Source organism: Felis catus, chromosome C2, assembly GCF_018350175.1.
Source record: "Felis catus isolate Fca126 chromosome C2, F.catus_Fca126_mat1.0, whole genome shotgun sequence".
Classification (NCBI taxonomy): Eukaryota; Metazoa; Chordata; class Mammalia; order Carnivora; family Felidae; genus Felis; species Felis catus.
Window position 1 is genome coordinate 61,381,908 of NC_058376.1, and position 20,503 is coordinate 61,402,410.

A 20,503-nucleotide genomic window follows, 5' to 3' on the forward strand; every position below is an offset into this window, starting at 1 on the left:
ACTCACTGGGGGTGGGGGTGGGGTGGGGGTGTCATTAGAATTCATCTAATAAGAGAGATGGGATCTCATGGAGCTGTAGGGTAAAGATCCATGCCACGGAGTCATAGAAATATAAGAGCTGGACGCTTGTCCTGGATTCAAGGCAGCTGATAGGACCCCAGCACCAATGCTCTACCATTAATGGGATATGACTACTGTCTGGGTCTATTCTTCTCTGTTTTTCTCTCTGCCCCACTCTCTTGTAGAGTTTGGGTTCAGATTCCTGAGAGAGAATCTCTTTGACTTAGCTAATTATTAGAACCTCACTTAGCCTGAGCTAATATTTTCCAGTGGGAGAGGGTAATTCTCACCTAGCCATTGGCAAAAGGATAGGTGAGCCAGCTGTTTGTTGGAGTTGAGGGGAGGAGTGATTTGTGAAGGACACAAGGGCTGCCTCTTCCACAAGGCATTGTGAGTGTGTGGCAGAGGGCAGCAAAACAACATGAAAGACGGCAGTTAAGCATATTACTAATAAATGCAGTGTGAGAACAAAGAAGGGAGTACTTAATATGGAATTCTTAGCCTAGTGAGACTTTATGGCAAATAGGGATTTGAACTGTGTCCTGAATGGTGAACAAGAATCTAGTTTGTAGAGAGTAGGGAGGAAGGGATTCTAATATAAAAGTATTGCACTGCCTGAATAATAGCTACAAAACAGCCTTTATCTTTATCCATAGTAACTGGGACACATTTTTAATATAACTTTAAAAATTTGACTGTGAGCCCAAAAACACTTATAGCATTTAATTAGTCTGATTAAGGACTAATTTTCTAGTTGTGGAGGTGAAGCCAGGAGCAGTTTTTTTTTCCCTCTACTAATTGAGTGGGTCTTTATACAGAGATGTGATCTCCAAGTGGAGATAAGCATAAACTAGCTATAAAGGAACTATTATCTGTATAGATTTCCATTTTCTTCGTTGGTCTTTGTAAGTTGCTAGAGAGAACCATCATCTTCCTTTCTGGAGGAAAGCAACTAAACCAAACATTAAAGTCCCCTGGGAATCTTCTGTTCATCAGTTTAGGGTCTACTTCCTCATACCTGCTGTGACATAAGAGTAATTATAAAAATTGCCAAAAATTATTTAGTACTTATTATGTGTCATGCACCTTCTAAGTCAGTACTCTACGAACTATTATAGATTGGCCCAGTTCAAATCCAGCCTGCTACCTATTTTAGTAAATAAGTTTTTATTGGAACACAGCCACTCCCATTTGTTTACATATTGCCTATGGCTGCTTTTGCCCCCCAACAACCAAGCTGAGAAGCTGCAACAGAGACCCTATGGTCTACAAAGCTGAAATATTTACCATCTGGCCCTTTTCGGAAAAAGTGGCTGACCCCTGACTTAAGCACATAATGTTTATCTCTTTGAATTCTCACAATAATCCCATAAAGTAGATACTTTTTTTTTTCATTGTTAGTTTACAGATGGCAAAAATGAGACACAGAAAGTTTTAAAAACTTCCTCAAGGTCACACAACTAGTAACTGTTAGAGAACTAGACTTATTCCTTTCAGAATTTTGAAACATTGGTCAGATCTAATGTGCGTTTAGACCCCAATGATAATAGTTACCATTAGTAAAGTACATATATATGAGGGCTATATAGCTGCTTTTGGATTCGATGCTAATTCATAACTCAGCGATGCAAAGGTAGTGTAATCCTGGGCCTTGTAGCAAGGTAATTTGTGGGTAAAGAAAACCTTGTGGCAGTGTGATAAATTGCATTAATGACCCTAGTTCTTTACCCTTCCCTGTATCTGTGCTGTTTGCCATAAGACTTCACATTCTTCCTGCTAAAGAGGTACAATGTATTTTCTCATTCTTTGATTTTGGGTGTGGCCACATGGCTTATTTTGGCCAATGGGATGAGGCAGAAATGGTAGTATGCCAGCACTAAACCTGAGTCAAGAGGGACCTGCATTTTTCTTATCTTTGTGTGCTTCTGTCATTGCCACAGAAAGAGCAGACCTGAGCCAGACTGCTGGACCCAGGAAAAGAAAGAGGGACATGCAGAGCATAAGTTCCCTAACTGGCTCACTTCCCTTGGTCCATTCCCGATCAGTCAACCTCTGGTCAACCCACCCACTGATACATGAGCTAAATGTTGCTGAGATTTAGAGGTTCTTTGTCATACAGCAAGAGCTAACTGACACAGGCAGATTTCTTCAATGTAAGTCTGTGGATATGGTAGCTTTAACCAGAATGGTTATGCGAATGGCAGGCAAAGTGCCACAGACTTCCCTTATTTCTTCAAAATATGTCTGAGGATGTGGAAGCTTTAACCAGAGTGCAGTTGTGGGAATGGCTCCAGGTGTCCCAGATTTTCCTCCAGAGGTGGTTCCCTTAAAGCCCAAGACAAAGATATTGCAAACAACTCAAAAGACTGATTAAACAACAACAACAACAACAAAAATCTCCAATAAGGAAGAATGTGTCTTCTTGTGTGAGTACATACAATATATAGGGACCTCAATCCTTGGTACTCTAGGCTTTAAAAAGCATGGCCAATAAATCTAATGTAGTGGTTATAAAACCAGGCAGTAGAACCACAAGGGAAGGAGTGCCAGACATCTACTGGAATGGCAAATATATTGGTAGCCAAGACTTTCTCATACCTTTCCATAATGTTAAGCAATGCTCATGGAGAGCTGTAGAAAATGCAGGACAACACAGATATTTGATGAGATCAGGAAGTATAAATGGAGTTCAGGTGTGACTTGGGCAAAAATCCAGGACTCAAGAATGGGATTTCCTCTGGTGAAAGATCTTGGCTTTCTGAGGCTGGCTGGGAATTTCAACATAACTGAAGGTTGAGACTACACAGAGACTTTTCCTATCTACCACTTTTATGGCACATGGCAAGAATGACCACAATTAGTATGTTTGAGGCATTTGTAAGCATGATAGCCACTACTGTGATTTTTCCCTCACATGCTATTTAATACCTTTAATTGCTTTTATTTAAATAACACTTTGTTTAATAACACTTTTTGGTACTCAGCGGTTGGTGTGCCTTCAAGAAAAAGAGAAGAGTACATGTTAAGTTTCCCGACATATAGAATGAAATTTTTTCAGGCACAAAGTATGGCTGAACCCTACAGAAGTATGTGATGCTTAGAGCTATAAAGAGCAATGTACAACATTTTCTCTGTCTTCTATGTATTTACCCTGTTGTTGAAGAGACAAAATTCTTATGTAAAAATAATTATTAACTATGGAAAAATGCTAGCTGGCTGAGGAAATTCCTAGCAAAGTCTTTTCTATAAAATCTTTTTGGATAATATTTGGCATAATAGAAGTAAGGTTGTTACAACAGAACTTTTTTTTCTTTAAACTGGTAAATATGTTAGAAACTGTAAACTGTGTTATAGTCTAGGACAAACTGTACTATTAATTCCTTAAAAGCTTTTTAATTTATGAGTAGGCTATGGCAATCTGGTCAAATAAATGAAGACTCATGTAGACATGAGTCAGACAATCAAACATTATCATTCTTAATCTGTTATGCTTTTATGACCATACACAATAATTTTATTTTAAAATGTTAAGCTTACAATGGTACAGAAAGGATTTCATCTTTAAGATGTCGATTCTGAAAAGTTTAGACTTTAAGAAACAATTCTGGCATTTATGAAACGGATAAGTTTTCTTGGTTCTCTTTCTATTGTTAATATATGTAGTAAAGTATACCACCACAGAAGTGTCTCTTCTTCAGACGTATAAATAACAACAAATACTACTATAATAACCACCTTGAAGTGAATTTTTAATTGGTTTGATGACGATAGTAGCAATTCCCAAAATATGCTAGCTCTGTTTACTCTCAATTTTATTCAGCATATGGACATAGGAAAGCATTAGCATTTTCCAATTCCAAGGACGAATGTGTTTAATGTTAAAATAACTCAGAACAGTTCTATGTTTTTCATCATAAAGTTCAAGCAAAAAATATAAATACAAAAATTCAGTTCTGCTGCTGTTATTCTCTATAAATTTGGTCAGGCTGTCAGGGATATGACCTTGTGGATCAATTATTGGGGCTTCCTTTAGCCATCAACTCAGTTGAACACAATATTGTTTCCACAATATTCTGAATATCCTTTCCATGGAGGCTAGAGCCACAGTGATTGGTGGAATACCTGGTAGTAAAGTATCAGACAAGCATAGGAGTTTGGGTTTGAGTCTCGGTCCACACAGCCAGCTTGCAAGAAATATAACTTTCATCTCTTATTTCTCACCTGAACTTAATTTCAACTTTCAAACTGCATTCTGCTGAGTGGTGGAAACTTAATCACTTTGGAATTACACCCCTGGTTTCCCAGTGTTGAGTCCAAAGTCCATGGGATGGGAGTAGAGGAAGAATCAAACATAGTTTGTCTTCTGTCAGTCCTGGAATCTTCAGGGACAGCTTCTTTCTCACCTGACCTTCAGTTATCTATCAGCACAGAACATTTCTGGGTTTTCATTTTTTCCTGGCAACGAGATTCTTTCAAGGTTTCTCCATAAGCTTGTCAAAAACAAATTTCAAAGCCAAGCCAAGCAGAAATTTATAAAGTTTGACCATTCTCTATTCAATTTTCAGGGAGAAATTTTCTTGGGTGAGGGCTGCTATAGCCATGGAAGTACATTTGTGGCTTCTTGTGGAAGCTAAACCACCCTTTCCCTCTGCTGATTTGCTTCAACCCAGCAACCATGGCTTGACTTAACCTGTGCCATGCGCTGGGAGAAGAGGCTGCCATGACACTGGAGAGCTCTGTCCCTAGACCATTCTTTGGAGTACCACACTCTGGTGTAGTTTTGCCTGTGAGCCGAGATCAAGAGTCAGAGGCTTAACCGACTGAGCCACCCAGGCGCCCCAGGATGTATTTTGTATAGCATCATTCTCAAGTACAAAATACCTCAGCACTATAATTGATGGTGAGGACTGAGCCAGAAGTCACAATACAGTCTTACTTCCCACCCACGCAACCTTTTTTTCCCCTAACAAATGATGTCTTTAGGAAATCTTATAGTGTTCATGTTAAGAAAGAGTCTATTTTTAAAATGTTCCAAAAACAAGGCAGCAGAAATTATAAAATATTGCCCAGAGTAGGGGCTCCTGAGTAAAGCGTATTTCTGAGACCAGCAGCATCAGCATCACTGGGAAACTTGCTAGAAATACAGTTCCTTGAGCCCTTCCAGAGACCTGCCTCATCAGAAACTGGAGATGAGGCCTAGAAATCTGTGCTTTAACAAGCCCCTTAGGTGATTCTGATGCATGCACAAGTGTGAGAGCCACTGGCCTGAGGCAAGGGTGGGCAAACTATAGCCCAGAGACTAAATCTGCCCACCTATTATATAAGAGTGTTATTGGAACACAGCTTTGCTCCTTGTTTATGGCTGCCTGTGCTGAGCTACAACAGCAGACTGGAGTAGTTTTGATACCTTAAGCCCCACAAAGACTAAAATATTTACTTTCTTATCCTTTACAAAAAGTTTGCCAACTCCTGGTCTAGAAAAAGGAAGCTTCTTCAATTTTAGCTTGTACATATTTTTTCTCCATTTGAAGTACAGAATCTATCTTAAGCATTTACCCCAAGTGTTCTATGACAAAGTGGCCGTGAACTTAGAACTTTAATTGAATATGCTGATGTGGATTCTATTCGTGTAGACTTTTTTGGAATGTGGAATGACCATTCTTGCCTCCTATCATTTACTTCTCTCCTAGAAATAAATATTAAGTGTAAGAAAATAGTAATTCTTAAAAATGAAAGCCCGAAGACAGATACTGCTGTTTAAAGTAAGAGATAAAATAAATCTAAAGGGTTCCACCTGCTGGTGGAAATAAAAAATGACTACAAATTAATGTAAAAATTACCTGGTCAGTCAAAAGTGATAGTCACAGAAGTTTAGACTGAAACGACAATCACCTAGTTTCTTTATTTTAAAAAATGAATTAATATTAATATGAAAATAAAATTAAAATCCATTCCTAATAGGTTATACAAAGCATACAGACAATACAGTTTTTTAGACTATAAGCTTTGTGAAGGTAGGGGCGGGGTCAACTTTGTTTATTAGGATATTCCCATCCCTAAGTAAGGTTCTTTGCAAATATGTATAAATAATTTTGTCCTATGATTTAGAGTTGCATGAAACACTAACCGTTGCAGAAAGTTATGTATTTTTAACTTAGAGAATCATAAAATTATGTTATGAAACTACAAAAAAACACATTTTGTAACAATTTTACTCCTTAAATGAAAAATTTTCATGGAAGAATCTAACATAAATATGTCATAATACATTTTATTTCTTAGAAAACTAAATGTGCCAATCGGGATAGGCTCTATTATGCCTAGATTTTGGTGGCTTACAATGACAAAAGTTGTTTTCTGTTCACATCCATCATGGTTTGCCTATAGCTCTGTTCCACGTATGTCTTCATTTTGCAACCCAGGCTGTTGAAATAGCATTTGTCTGGAACATAAATGGTTGTCTTGATACAGAGAAGAGAGACTTAAATCACACACACAGACTTTTTTTTTTACTTTTTAAAAAGAGCTTTATTGAGGTATAATTTCCATACCCATTCTAAGTAAACAACTTAATGATTTTTAATAAATTAACAGAGTTGTGCAACTGATCATGGCAATCCAGTTTTAAAACATTTCATTTTTAGCACTCCCAAGAAATCTCCTGTCCCCATTTGCAGTGAACCCACATTCTTACCCCCAGCTGTAGGCAACAATTAATCTGCTTTCTGTCTGAAAATTTGCCTTTTAGGGACATTCTTTATTAACGAGGGAATACAATATATATTTTCCGTGTCTGACTTCTTTCACTTACCATGTTTTTAAGGTTCACCTGTGCTGTAGGGTGTATTGGTAGTTTGTTTCCTTTTTTATAAAGGAATAATTTTCTGTTGTATGGATGTATCACATTTTTAATCTATTCACCAGTTGATGGACATTTGTGTTGCTTCAGGTGTTCAGTTATTGCACATAAAGCTGCTGTGTACATCCATAGCACAAGATTTGTGTTGACATGTGTTTTTATTCGTCTTGGGTAGATACCTAGAAGTAGATTTGCTGGGTTGTAACATAAATTCATGTGTAACTTTTCAAGAAACTGCCCAACTTTTACAAAGTGACTACCCATTTTACATTCCCACCAGCAACACATGAGGGTTCCACTTTCTCCATCTCTTCACCAACAGTTGTTATTGTCTTTTTTATTATAGCCATCCCAATGGGTATGGAAAGGTGTTTCACTGCAGTTCTAATTTACATTTTCTAGTTCAAATGACTAATGTGATTAAGCATCTTTTCATGTGTGTATTAACCATATCTTTGGTGAGATATTTATTCAAATCTTTCACCAGTTTTTTTTTCAGTTGTCTTATTGAATTTTAAGGGTTATTCATATATTATGAATAATATCTTTATCAAATATATAATGGGAAGATTTTCGCAGTCCGTAGCTTGTTTTTTCATTGTCTTAGTGTCTTTCGAAGCACACAAAAAAAGTTAAGATTTACAAAAGCCAATTTATGAACTTTTTTTTCTTCTATAAAGTATGCTTTTGGTGTCACATCTAAGAACTCTGTGCTAACCTAAGGTCATGAAGACTTTCTATTATATTTTCCTCTAGAAGTTTTATAGATCTAGTTCTTATACTTAGGTCTGTGATCCATTTTGAGTTATTCTGTGGTTTAGTATGAAGAAAGTTGTATCATCCTTAAATCTCCCCCTTATATTTCTGACAAGTCTGGCAGTCTGTTGCTTGCCCTAATCTTAATCACAGTTTAAGACTACCTGCAATATTGTCCCTCCCAATTGTCATCAAGTTTTTGACAGTGCCCTGGGCATGGAGATTTTCCATTCTGTTCCAAATCAAGTCAGTCCACTCTGGCAGTGAAGACGATAGTGTTCGTGGCCTGCTTGCCCTGAGGGTGGTGTTGGAGGCTCCCTTGGCTAAAATGCCATAAACCCCACTGTTCTTACCCAAGGTTTGGTAGTTTTTCTTGAACAGATGTTTCTTAGTTAATTGTATGCCTTTGGTTAATTTTCATAGTTGGGAATATATATTTTTAATGTCCAGCAATGTTGTTGCTTTTGGGGAAGAGGATTTGCCAAGCTACTCACTCCACCATTCTAGAAGTTCCAGCCTCTCTGAGGTAGTTTTCATAACATAAGGTTTTAAATGCTTGAAACATTAGAAAGTGTCTTATTTCTGCCTAGATTACATGAACCAAAGCAAGTCACATAGTTCAACAAGATAGGGCTGCATAATCCTCATGTAGCAGAACATCACAGAGATGATTTGGCAGGCAACTTCTGAAATGGTTCCTAATGGTCTTGTCTTCTGGAACTCACACCCTGTGTCATCCCTTCCCGTGGAGTGTGGCCTGGACTTAGTGACTGGCTCCTAATAAATGGAATTCAACAGAAGTTTTGGGATATGATTTCCATAATCAAGTTATGTAACAAGACTGTTACTTCCATCTTGCTAGTACTCTCTTTCTTGCTGGCACTTTCTCATTCTTTCTCTTGCCTGCTTGGGTTGTTCACATTGACAAAGCAAGATGCCATGTTGGAGAAGCTCATGTGACTAGGAACTAAGAGTGACCTCTGGCCACAGCCAACACAAAACTGAGAGCCTCCTACTAAGTGCAATAGCCAACAAGGAACTGGACCCTGCCAACAATCACTGATGAGCTTGAAAGCAGATTCGCCTTCAGTTGAATCTTGAGATGACTTCAGCTCTGACAACTTGATTGCAGCCCAGTGTGAGACCCTGAAGCAGAAGACCCAGTTAAGCTTCCACATTCCTGATCCACAGAAACTGAGATATTAAATGCTTATTGTTTTAAGCCACTAAGTTGTTGGGGTAATTTCTTATGTGGCAATAGTTAACTGATACAGAGAGGAACTGAAATATTTGGTGAAGAGTCATATAATCTACCACAATAAGCACGTTAGGCATGGAGCTGGATAGATTGCTTTTTGTCATATACAGGATCAATGCTTCTAAATGAATCAAATTTTATTCAAAATGGATTTCCATGGGACTTATAACCTGGCATTTGCCATGAATTTTTATTCTTATTTTATAAAATCATAAAATATTGGAATCACAATTTTAGTATTTCCAGAAATTATAGAAATACTGCTTACCACAGCAAAATAAAGTATGGTTTTGTAAAATGGGATTAAAAAATTATATTTTCTTGGTCATTCTCATTGATATTTGATAATTGCTAAATGTTTTGATAACTGTTTAATCTTTATAATATATTTTAAAAGTCTATAAATGCTAAAATCAATAACCTTCACTTATATAAAAATATTCAGTTAAAAATATAAAGGGAGATTATTCCAAAGAGTAGATTGTGGAGAAGAAGACCAAAAATGGTAACTTGACAAGCAGAAGAACCTGACTAACATGACTTCAAGCCAGGTGACCAAGGTTAACATCAACAGTGATAAATCGTATTGGCAATATGTGCCTTTGATATGACATGATGAGAATGCCACTTTAGCTCTTTGGATTCCTTCTCCAAAACACATTACCCTAGTCTAATCATGAGAAAAATATCAGATAAATACCAACTGAGGGACATTCTACAAAGTACCTTACCAGAATCCTCAAAACTGTCAAGGTCATGAAACCCAAGGAAAGTTTGAGAAACCATCACAACCAAGAAGAGTTGTAGGAGATATGACTGCTGATGATAATGTGGTATCCTGAAACAGAAAAAAGACATTAGGTAAAAGTGAAGGAAACCTGAATAAAACATGGGCTTTAGTTAATGATAATGAACCAGTATCAGTTCATTAATTGTGACAAATGTACCATACTAATGTAAGACGTTAATAGCAGAGGAAACTGGGTGTGGAGTAAAGAAGAACTCTCTTTATTACTTTCACAATAAATTATTTAAATGTAAAACTTCACTCAAATAAAATTGTTTATTGTAATACAAGAAAGATCTCTTTCTTAATAACAACAAACCCATAAAATATCTCAAAATTTTAAAAAATTCAAGATCCATATGAACAATTTTTCTAAATAAGGAGATAAAAGATTTGAATAAGATTTAAATAAGTATGTTGTGCTCCTGGATCAGAGGGCCAAACATCAAGTTTTTTCTGCCCACATGTATTTATTATTTCAAAGTAATTCTAAATATACCAATAATATTCCTTCTTGAACTGGGAAAAATGTCTTATCTGTTAAAATAAATGGACAAAGGTACTCAAACTACTTTTTAAAAATAAAGTAAATTTGATGATATATCCAACCAGATAGTAAAACATATTATAAAACTATAGTTAAGTTATTAAAATAGTGTAGCACTGGTAAAATAATACACTCTCATTTTTTTCTTTTAATACATACTACTCATCACTTTGGTAGGCACTAAGAATAGTGTGGAGGAGGTCAGACATTATCCTCATGGAGCTGTCCTCATGGAGCTTACAGTCTATTGGAGAATGTAGCTATTGTTTACAACAATTACAACACAATGTACTGAGTGAGTTGGGGAAGATTTACTGGAGGAAATGGTATTTCAGTGAAGGCCTCAAAGATTTTAGTTAGTTAGGTACAGGAGGGAAAAGAGTTAAAAAGACCACAGTAGACAAAGTAAACACTCCATGTGAATGAAGGAAAGATATTAAGCCAGCTGGGGATAGAAACCAATGGGGAGAATGTGAGATAGGCAGTTAGAGTTAGGCAAGTACCATAGTGCATATATTCTCATGAAGGGTCTTAGTTTTTACCCTGAGAACAATGGGAAGTCACTGGGGATTTTTAAACTGGAGAAAGACCCAGTAAGATTAACATCCATAAAATGATTGGTATGATTTCCCTGAGAAAAATAAATGAGAATAGAGCTAGAAAAGTATGCTGGGAGATAGGAAACTACTGTATTCGATGAGATTATAAAGATTTAAATATAAAGGCAAAAATAGAAAGATGGTGGAGATTTTAGTGTGGTTAAAGAGAAATGGACAAATAAGAATGTTATTTAGGAAATTTAGTCTGTATTGTAGTGGAAGAAAAACTTTCAAAAAATAATAGCAATGAAAAAATCAAATAATTAATTTGCCTATGTTAAAATTTATTTTTATTTTGTATATAAAAAAATTCAGGTACGTGGTGCACAGTTCAGAGAAAGAGAATAATATTTGTAATAAAATCAGAATAAGATAAATACTCTCATGAAAAATGGACAAAGAATATTAACAAGAATTTTATAAAACAAGATTTACAAACACTTGAGAAATATATAAAAACATTAAAACTCAGCAATGATAATTCCTATTATAATCAATAACCAAGGAAATGCAAATTTCAAAATAATACAGTCCCAATTTTAATTTCTGAAATAAGGCAATTTAAAAGCAGTGATAATTTCCAGTGTGGGCAAGGATTTGGAGAAAACAGTCATTCCACAAATGAAATGTGAGTTCTTTTTTTTTTTAATTAAAAAAAATTTTTTTAATCTTTATTTTTGAGAGAGAGAGAGACACACACAGAGTGTGAGTGGGGGAGGGGCACAGAGAGAGGGAGACACAGAATCCGAAGTAGTCTCCAGGCTCTGAGCTGTCACCACAGAGCCCGACGCGGGGCTGGAACTCAGGAACCGTGAGATCATGACCTGAGCTGAATTTGGATGCCCAACCAACTGAGCCACCCAGGCGCCCCAAAATGTGAGTTCTGATGAAAAGTTTAAATCAGAACTCTTTTGGGGGCGCCTGAGTGGCTCAGTTGGTTAAACGTCCGACTTCGGCTCAGGTCATGATCTCATGTTTCATGAGTTCAAGCCCCGCTGGGGCTCTGTGCTGACAGGTTAGAGCCTGGAGCCTGCTTCGGATTCTATGTCTCCCCCTCTCTCTGCCCCTCCCCTGCTTGTGCTCTCTTTCTGTCTCTCAAAAAATGAATAAATGTTAAAAAAAATTTTTTTAAATCAAAACTCTTTTTACAGAAAACATTTTCACCATCTACATGTATAAAGAGATTTTAAAAACATTCATACCTTTTAACTCAAAATAATTCTAGGAAATTAACCTGAGGAATTAATCTGTGATGTGAATAAATATTTATATAATAAAATATTTTCACTACAATATTGGTTATAATAGCAAAACCAATTTTAACAATATAAATAGGAAAATGTTTAATGGCAAGTGAGAAATTACTTAAGTCATTGAAAATGATATATTTGAAAAGTTTTAATAACATGGGGAATTATTTATGACCTAATTTTAAAAAAATAAAGTTATTATACAATGTTACGCAATAATACCCCAAATATATAATGACTAGTTTATATCAGAAAGAATGCAAGAAGTTGGATAAGTGAATAAGAGAGTTTGAAACACTCCGATATTCAAATGAAGACCTTGAGCATAAACACAGAATTTGAAAAGTATGGAATGCACTTTGAAGACCACCCCATGAGAACATACCTCTGGCTGGATTGCAAAATCCATATTTTGAGGAGTAAAAGAAAACATGGTAAGTCCTAGAAGCTGAATTCTAACTCCTTCTCGTGGCTACCAAAACCCTGAAGGAATAGAGGTCCAAGGAGCTTCAGTTTACTACAGGGATGTGGGGCATTGCTTAGGAGGATTAATTTTATAGCAGCAAGCAAAATAAGAGATGGAAAACAGAAGAGGAAGTAATACTGGTAGGGAAGCCGATATTCAGTTGATGATTGGTGGTTGAACTGAGATAGTGTTGGTGAGAATAAAGAGGAATGTGTGTTACAGATATTGAGGAAGTAAAATCAATAGGATTTAGCAATTGGATCTATAGACACTGGGAGCTAGAGGGGTTTCTAAAAGGTGATTAGAAGGGTGATGCCTTAGTCTGCTCTAGCTGCTGTAACAAAATACATAGACTGGGTGCTAATAGACAACAGAAATTTATTTCTCACAGTTCTGTAGGCTGGAAGCCTACTACTAAAGTGTTAGAAGATTTGGTGTCTGGTGAGAGCCCTTTTCCTTGTGCTGTCTTCTCACTGTGTCTTCACGTAGGAAGGACACAAGGGAGCTCTCTGGGGTCTCTTTTGTAAGGGCATTCATCCCATTCTTGAGGGCTTAGTTCTCCTGACCCTAATCATGTTGAAAGTCCCTACCTCTAAATAGCATCACATGGGGGATCAGGTTTCAATATGGATTTTAGGGAGATACAAACATTCAGTCTATAGTTGATGGTATCGCCATCCTTGGAAATGGAGGAGATTCAGCTTATTGTGCGGGAAGTTGATGAATACGTTTAGACGTTTTGAGTTAGATCTACTAATGGAGAACACCAATTGGAGATCTCTTCCATACAGTTGGAAATGTAGGGTTTAGGCTGTGAGACAAATGGGGCCAGAAATAAAGGTACTCTTTCTCTCTCTCCAACCCACCATGAAGCCTGGAAGAGGTTGGAGTTAGCAAAGGAGTCAACATGGGAGAAAAAAGGTAATACCAGAACCTATGAAATTGACTACATTTAAGGGGAGGAGGGAAAAGAGAAGCAGAAAGGAGACCAGAAAACTGAAGTGCAAAGTGAAGTGCGGAGAAAACTATCTGAACCTGAGCCTCTGTATACAACGTTTAGAATTTGGGCCTGGTTAGATCAGGAATTAAGGGAGAAAATTGAAAAAAATGAATAGGATTTTATGTATTTTAAGACTTATTACGATGGTGACTATGACATAGGATGAAAGCAAAGAGTGGACAGCAGGCATTCTAAAAATTACTATAAAGAAATGCACCAATAAATAAGCTTTTATATTTTCCTACAATTCCTAGTTTCTCTTTATCATGCAGGTTATTTTCTCAATAACTATTAGTAATAGTATATAAAATAGATCTTTTTTGGGGAGGCAAATGTGATATAAGGGGCAAGGAACAGCCCTATCAAGCTAGTATAATTCATCTGTAAAATGGGGATAATAATACTTATCATCAGCTGATCTCGGAGAACTGTTTGTGAGCTAATTGAAAAGAACTATGCAGCATTGCCCGCATGTAAAAGCTACAGTAATGTACCACAGAATTAATATTTAGGGAATTTTTTTGCTTCTGATTTTATGCTGGTAAAATTGTCATTACTTTAAATAAGCCATAAATATCTATTTTTTGCTCTATGTTCAGTAAACAAATGTTCTATTTCTTACACTTATAAATTTACTGTGATTTTGCCTTCTGTGAGATGTTTGCATTTATCTTATTTTTGCCCGCTTCTGCTCTGGCAAATACGTGCCAAATAAAATGTTAGTATCAGCAAACAAACATTTTTGTTGGGTGTGTCCTCACTGTCCAAATGTTTGTTTTTAGCCAGAGCTATTTGTTTCTGAAGCTTTCATGAAACATGCATTTGTTTTTGAACCCTCCCAACAGCTCAGATATTCCTGACTACATTTCCTTAGGTCACCTTTTACTCAGCACTTCTTTCTTATGAATTCTCCTGTTGGCCAGAATTTTTTCTGAGGCTTCAGTACTTGCCTGGTAGGAATGCTTATAAAAACATTTGTGGATAGCCCAAACATTTTCAATAACATTTGCTTGGAAAAATTTTACTGGCAGTCAGGACACATTATTTAAACATATTTCAAAATATTTATGAGTCCCTGCAATACTTTGGCGGTGTCTGTATAGCAAGGCTGAATTGATGGTTTTCTAGTTAAGTCTTTTTGTTTGTTTGTTTTTGGTCATTCATAACGGTTGATTGATGAGTGCTTGATAGACTTTCCATGCAGTTGATTTGATTAACTCGATAGTAGGGTAGCTATAATAACCAGTGAGTGGGGTTTGAACTTTCTTCCTTCTCCGAGAAGGGAGCTTTATAAACAATTTAGATTAACCTTACTGTAATCTCTTCAGATGCTTGATTCCCAGTTGTTATTTTAGCTCTTTCTCTTCATCTCCTTCCCAGCAGTAATTCAGAAAATGGTAGATTTGTTAGGATCATGTGGGGATTAGGATTTAGTAAAAGAAGCAGCTGAAACCTATGTTTCTCTATATAGGATTTACATCATTTTTAAAAGTCATTTTTCATGTTTCATGACTATGTCTAAATGAAGAAAGAAAATGAATGAATTATTTATATATTTAGGTGGAACAGCTAAAATAAGAATTTGTTTTATTTTGTATATGTGTTATTAGTAGAGTACTTCTTTGTGTTTTTGGAAAATAAAGAGGGAAATCTAAGTCTGTGATTATATCCAATCCTTGATTTTAGATCATCTGACCTGCAGGAGAAAAAGCAGGACATATTAACTTTGGCTACCAGGGATGATAAGGCCACATAAATTTAAAAGGCCTTAGTAAGTGTATCTTTAAAAACCATATTAGAGTGTTTTAATTCATGAAAGCCTCCTTTCTGACTTTGCCTGTCCCCATGTTGCTAAGTCTACTTTTCTGCATATCTTATCTTGCATCTCTCTGTTCTGTACTTTTGTGTGTAGATTTTTTCCACATGTGCTTGTGCTGTATTTTTTTAATGTGATTTCACTCTATATACCACTGTGCATATACATCTGACTGTCATTTTCTTTGCCTCTGCATGTATGCCTAGCCTATATTTTCTTTAGGTGTCTCCATTTACTTTTAATCTCTGTCTATGCCTTCATCAGTGCACCTCTCCATATATCTATGTTTGTGTGTATATAGATGTGTAAAAGGTTTGTGTCCTCTATTTCTATGCCCATTTTGATGTATCCCTCTGCTTCTATGACTTATTCTCTCTCATTGTCTTTTTCTCTGTGTTTCATTTTATGTGGCTTTCTCAACTTTTATTTGATTTCAGTTTGTTATAAATATCTTCCTTCTTTTATGATTTATATGGTATTATATTTACTAACTAGAATTTAAAATTTCCTGTTCCATTCCACTAGAAAAGTGAACAGGCCATTCATAAAAGAAATAAGTGGGGCAATAAATTTATAAAATGGATATATTCTCATTAGTAATTAGGTACATACAATTAAAATAATGAGATTATATTTATTGACTATCAGGTTGACAAAGATATCCATCATAAAGGAATAGTCAGTTATAAATTATAATGGCATTGAATCAACATTTTAGGAAAACAACATGTGTTGAAGTTTTAAATATATATAAATTTTGATTCAGCAATTCCACTTTAGGAATTTGTCTCCTCAAAAACTGGACAATTGTACAACTGTTTATTTGAGAATTGCCTTTAGCAGTATAAAATTGAAAGTAAATTATCCTTAGTAGGAGCTTGGTTAAATGAATTATTATACTCAAATACAATAGAATATTAGATTTCTTTTGCTACAGAAAAATTCCGTGGTATATTGACAGCTGGAAAATAATCAGTTTCAAAAAAGTGTGTAAAAATGTACATGTTGTATACGCCATTTATTTATTTAAAAAAAAATAGGGTGTGTGGGTGGCTCAGTTGGTTAAGTGATTGCCTCTCTATGGGGATTCTCTCTTTCTCTCTCTCTGCCCCTCCCCTACTCACTCTGTCTCTGTCTCTCTTAAATAAATAAACCAAAAAAACCCACCAAATTTATAAATATATATATATATTAGATATATGTAATATATATTATAAAATAATAAAAAATAAAATATATATTATACAAAAATATACAAATATATATATATATAAGTCTATATGTATATAGTGTGTGTGTGTGTACTTTCTATGTGCTAAGCACAATAAAGACACTATAGAATCATTCATATTATTTTATATGGGGTGTAAGATAATGAAAGAACTTCCACCTTCGCTTTACTATGGATTTAACAAGCACATAATGTAAAAAAAAAATAAATAAGTTGCAGCAATTTTTACAAGAGTTTTCTTAAATTTTTAAACAGACAAATGCTTTTCTACTTTAAAATATTAAATTAAGTTGATCTCTTCTTTTGTGGTTTTTCTTTCCTTTTTCTTTTCCCTCCCCCACACTGTGGAACAGTGATCCTCTATATAAAGTGATCCCCAATCCTGGCCAAGAAAGTATTCTTAGGTATTCTGGAAATGCTATGCCTTAGTACATATGCCTTAGTATAATTCTTAATGAGTTGTCAAGAAGAAACATTTATCTAAAGCTTTTGGAAAAATAAAAAAATTTAAGCCATGTACTTGTCAAAATGTCATTCCAATGTGAAGCATGGAGAGTCTGAGCAAATGTAATATGAAACAATAAAGGTGAACTCTTGGCTCAGTCATTGGAAATTGACACTAATGTCAATGGAAAACCAAACTTGAAAATCTAATGTTTACTACAATAATTTTCAAATTTTTAAATGCAGATTCTTAGACCCCACCTTCAGAGATTCTGATTTGATAGATCTGGAGTAAATCATAGATTCTGTAGTTTAATAAGCTTCCCAGGTGATTCTAAGTTTAAGGGCCACATTTCAACAAACAGTGCTGATAAGCTAATCTACAATAGCTAATCTACTTTAAAAAGTTGACAGATTTACCTTCAATCATATCTACTAGATATATTTCTCAGAGAATTTTTTGCACATGATTACTTAAGGGATCATGGAAGTTATTTAAAGAGATTGTGAGTTCATAAGCAGGTTATATTCCAATTCAAGACCCATTGGCTTTCTGGACCACAATTCTGAGCCAAAATTTTAATGAGCTGCCAATGTTTACTTCCATCAAATAAAAATTATCATGCTTTTCTTCAAAAAATAGCATTAATATTAATAGGTTTCATTTCATTGCTATTATTTTCTAATAGGTAGATAGTGTGAGTTTTCAATAATAATGTCATAAAAGTATGACAAAAATGTATAAATAATAGAAGACTACAAATGCAGAATTCTGATCAATAAAAGCAGCTATGTAGTATAAATAGAAGACTATAGTATAATAGAAGACTACTTCAGAGCATTTGGACACAGTCAAAATAGCAGATCTATGAGTTTTAAAAGATTGAATGATATGCAATAAATATGTTGTTAGAAAAAATTTACATGTCTAAAGTAGAAGTTTGCCTGAAAAGTAACTCTGAACTTCCTGCACAGAAGAGTCATGAGATGTACAGCAAGTTTATCATGTTTCTATAAGATATAACCTTCCTGTGTATATATAATTAAAGTGTACACTAAACACACAATGTAAATATTTTGTGGTCATTTAACACAAATCTATTTGTAATTCTATTTTAAATAAAATTTATATGGGTGGGAGGGGTATCTGGGTGGCTTGGTTGAGCATCCCATCCTTGATTTCAGCCCAGGTCATGATCCCAGGGTTGTAGGATTGAGCCCTGTGTCAGGTTCTGTGCTGAGTGTGGAGCCTGCTTCAGAGTCTCATTCTCTCTCTCTCTCTCTCTCTCTCTCTCTCTCTGCCTCTGCCCTTTTCCCCCACTCACGTTCTCTCTCGTGCTTCGAAAAAAAAAAAGAAAGAAAAAACAAAACAAAACAATTATATGGGTCAGGATCCAAAAAACTTCACACAATGTAGCTGATAAATGAAACACCTGACCAGTTCAGAGAGCTTTATAGCTGTGGAACCATTTAGTTCTGTGTTTCTCAAACTTTACTGTGCCTATGAATCCACTTGGGAATCTTGTTTAAGTGAAAATTCTGATAGTCTAGAGTATGTGACCTGAGAGTCACATTCCAAATAAGCTGTTGGTACAAGGACCACCCTTTTCATTGCAAAGATTTATTTCAACCCTTTTGTTTAATAGATGAAAGAATTGAATGTGGGAAGACATGGCTTTGTAAGGCATTACTAGGACCTTGGTGGACTTAAAGTCATGGAACTGAATTGTATTAATGGTATCAAACTCTTATCACTAAGGTAAGGCTTTTTTGTTGCCCTTCCTGAGTTGAGATTTCAGCTTTCTCTTTCATTCTGTGAGAGAACCAAAAGACTCCTTTCAATAAATTTCCCCTTTTTCTTTAAGTTTCCAGAAACAGTTTCTGATGCCTGCAATCAAAAGAATATATTATAGGCTCTGTGTTGGGACTTGTGTTGCAAAGAAATATACTATATTTATATCACAAGGAAATAAATTATTCTACCCCTGGAACATAGTTACATATATATTTCCTTAAAAATTTTATACAAGTCTGCTGGTGGCTCTCAAACATCTCTCTCCAGCATGACTCTCACCTCAGTTGCTGAGGTTAAAACCGAGGAATCATTCTCCGTTTCTATTTTTCCCTTCCCACATTCAATCCATTAACAAGTTCTATCAGTTCTGCCTTTAAAATCCAGCCAGAAATCAACCACTTTTCATCTTAACCACTTTTCATCGCATTCTAGTCTAAACCATCACCATCTTTACCCTGGACATCAGCAACAGTTTCCTAATCCTTCTTTTTGTTTCCACTCTAGCTTTTCCACACAGTAGCCAGTGTGATTCTTTTAAAATGTCATCAAGGGGCATCTGGGTGGCTCAGTTGGTTGTGTCTGACTCTTGATCTCAGCTCAGGTCATGAGCTCACAGTTTGTGGGATCAAGCCCTGCGTAGGGTTCTTCACTGTCAGTGTGGAACCCTCTTGGGGTTCTCTCCTTCCCTCTCTCTCTGTCCCTCCTCCACACTCTCTCTCTCTTTCTCTCTCTCAAAATAAATAAACTTAAAAATATATATATATAATAAAATGTCAACCAGATCATGTTACATTCATGCTCAGAAATGCTCAGTAGCTTCCCATACCATGGAGAATAAAATCCAAACTCCCCACCATGATTTACGTGGACTTATATGATATGACCCTTTACTAAACCTCTCTTACTTCATCTTGTTTCACCTTCCTCCATGTACATACTGCGTCACCTATACTACTCTCCCTGATAACTCTTTAATTGGAATGTAAGTCCCAAAGACAAGGATTCTGTTTACTCACTCTTGTATCCCTAGTACCTAGGATGATGTTTGGCATAGACTAGATTTCAGTTACTAGTTCTTGAATGAATGAGTGAATGAATGAATGAAGAAATATATAATCAGTGAAATCAATTAGGCACAGTAAACAAGATACACCCAATTACTAGAACTCTGGTAGAAGTAAGCGGTTGGTTGTGGAAGTGAGACAGCAAGATCTTAGTTATTACTACTAACTTTTTATTACTACTTATACTACTAATTATCTATACATTAAAATCACCTTCAATTTTGAAGTTCAAGGCCCTTCCCAAAGAACTTAGGGCAAGACTAGCAGTAAGGTAGGTTGGCTGACACCTGAGCCTCTTGATTTGTCCCAGCCAGAGGAATACACACCTTGGTGGCCTTGAAGTGGCCTTAGAGTGTAGAAGAGAGATGTCAAGACAAGCAGCCAGACAGATGATTATGTTGTTGTTGTGGACTAAATGTTAGTGTCCTCCAAAATTTATATTTTGAAATCCTAACCCTCAATAAATGGCATGAGCATGTGAGGCCTTTGGAAAGTAATTACATCTTGAGGATCAATCCTCATGAATGAGATTACTGCCCTTATAAAAGAAGCAATATAAGAGGTTGCTTTC

General features: G+C 35.8%; 1 long non-coding RNA gene across 2 annotated transcripts in view; it reads left to right on the forward strand.

Annotated features, from left to right (window-relative positions):
• LOC123379750 overlaps window positions 1-20,503 on the forward strand; it is a 109,837-nt gene that overhangs the window by 15,164 nt on the left and 74,170 nt on the right. Inside the window, exon 3 of one of the 2 annotated variants that reach the window (XR_006584626.1) lies at window positions 18,720-19,498. The exons of the other annotated variant lie outside the window; for it this stretch is intronic. This is a non-coding gene — a long non-coding RNA (uncharacterized LOC123379750). Of the gene's footprint in view, window positions 1-18,719; window positions 19,499-20,503 lie in introns of those variants that run through there. 2 annotated transcript variants of the gene reach the window in all.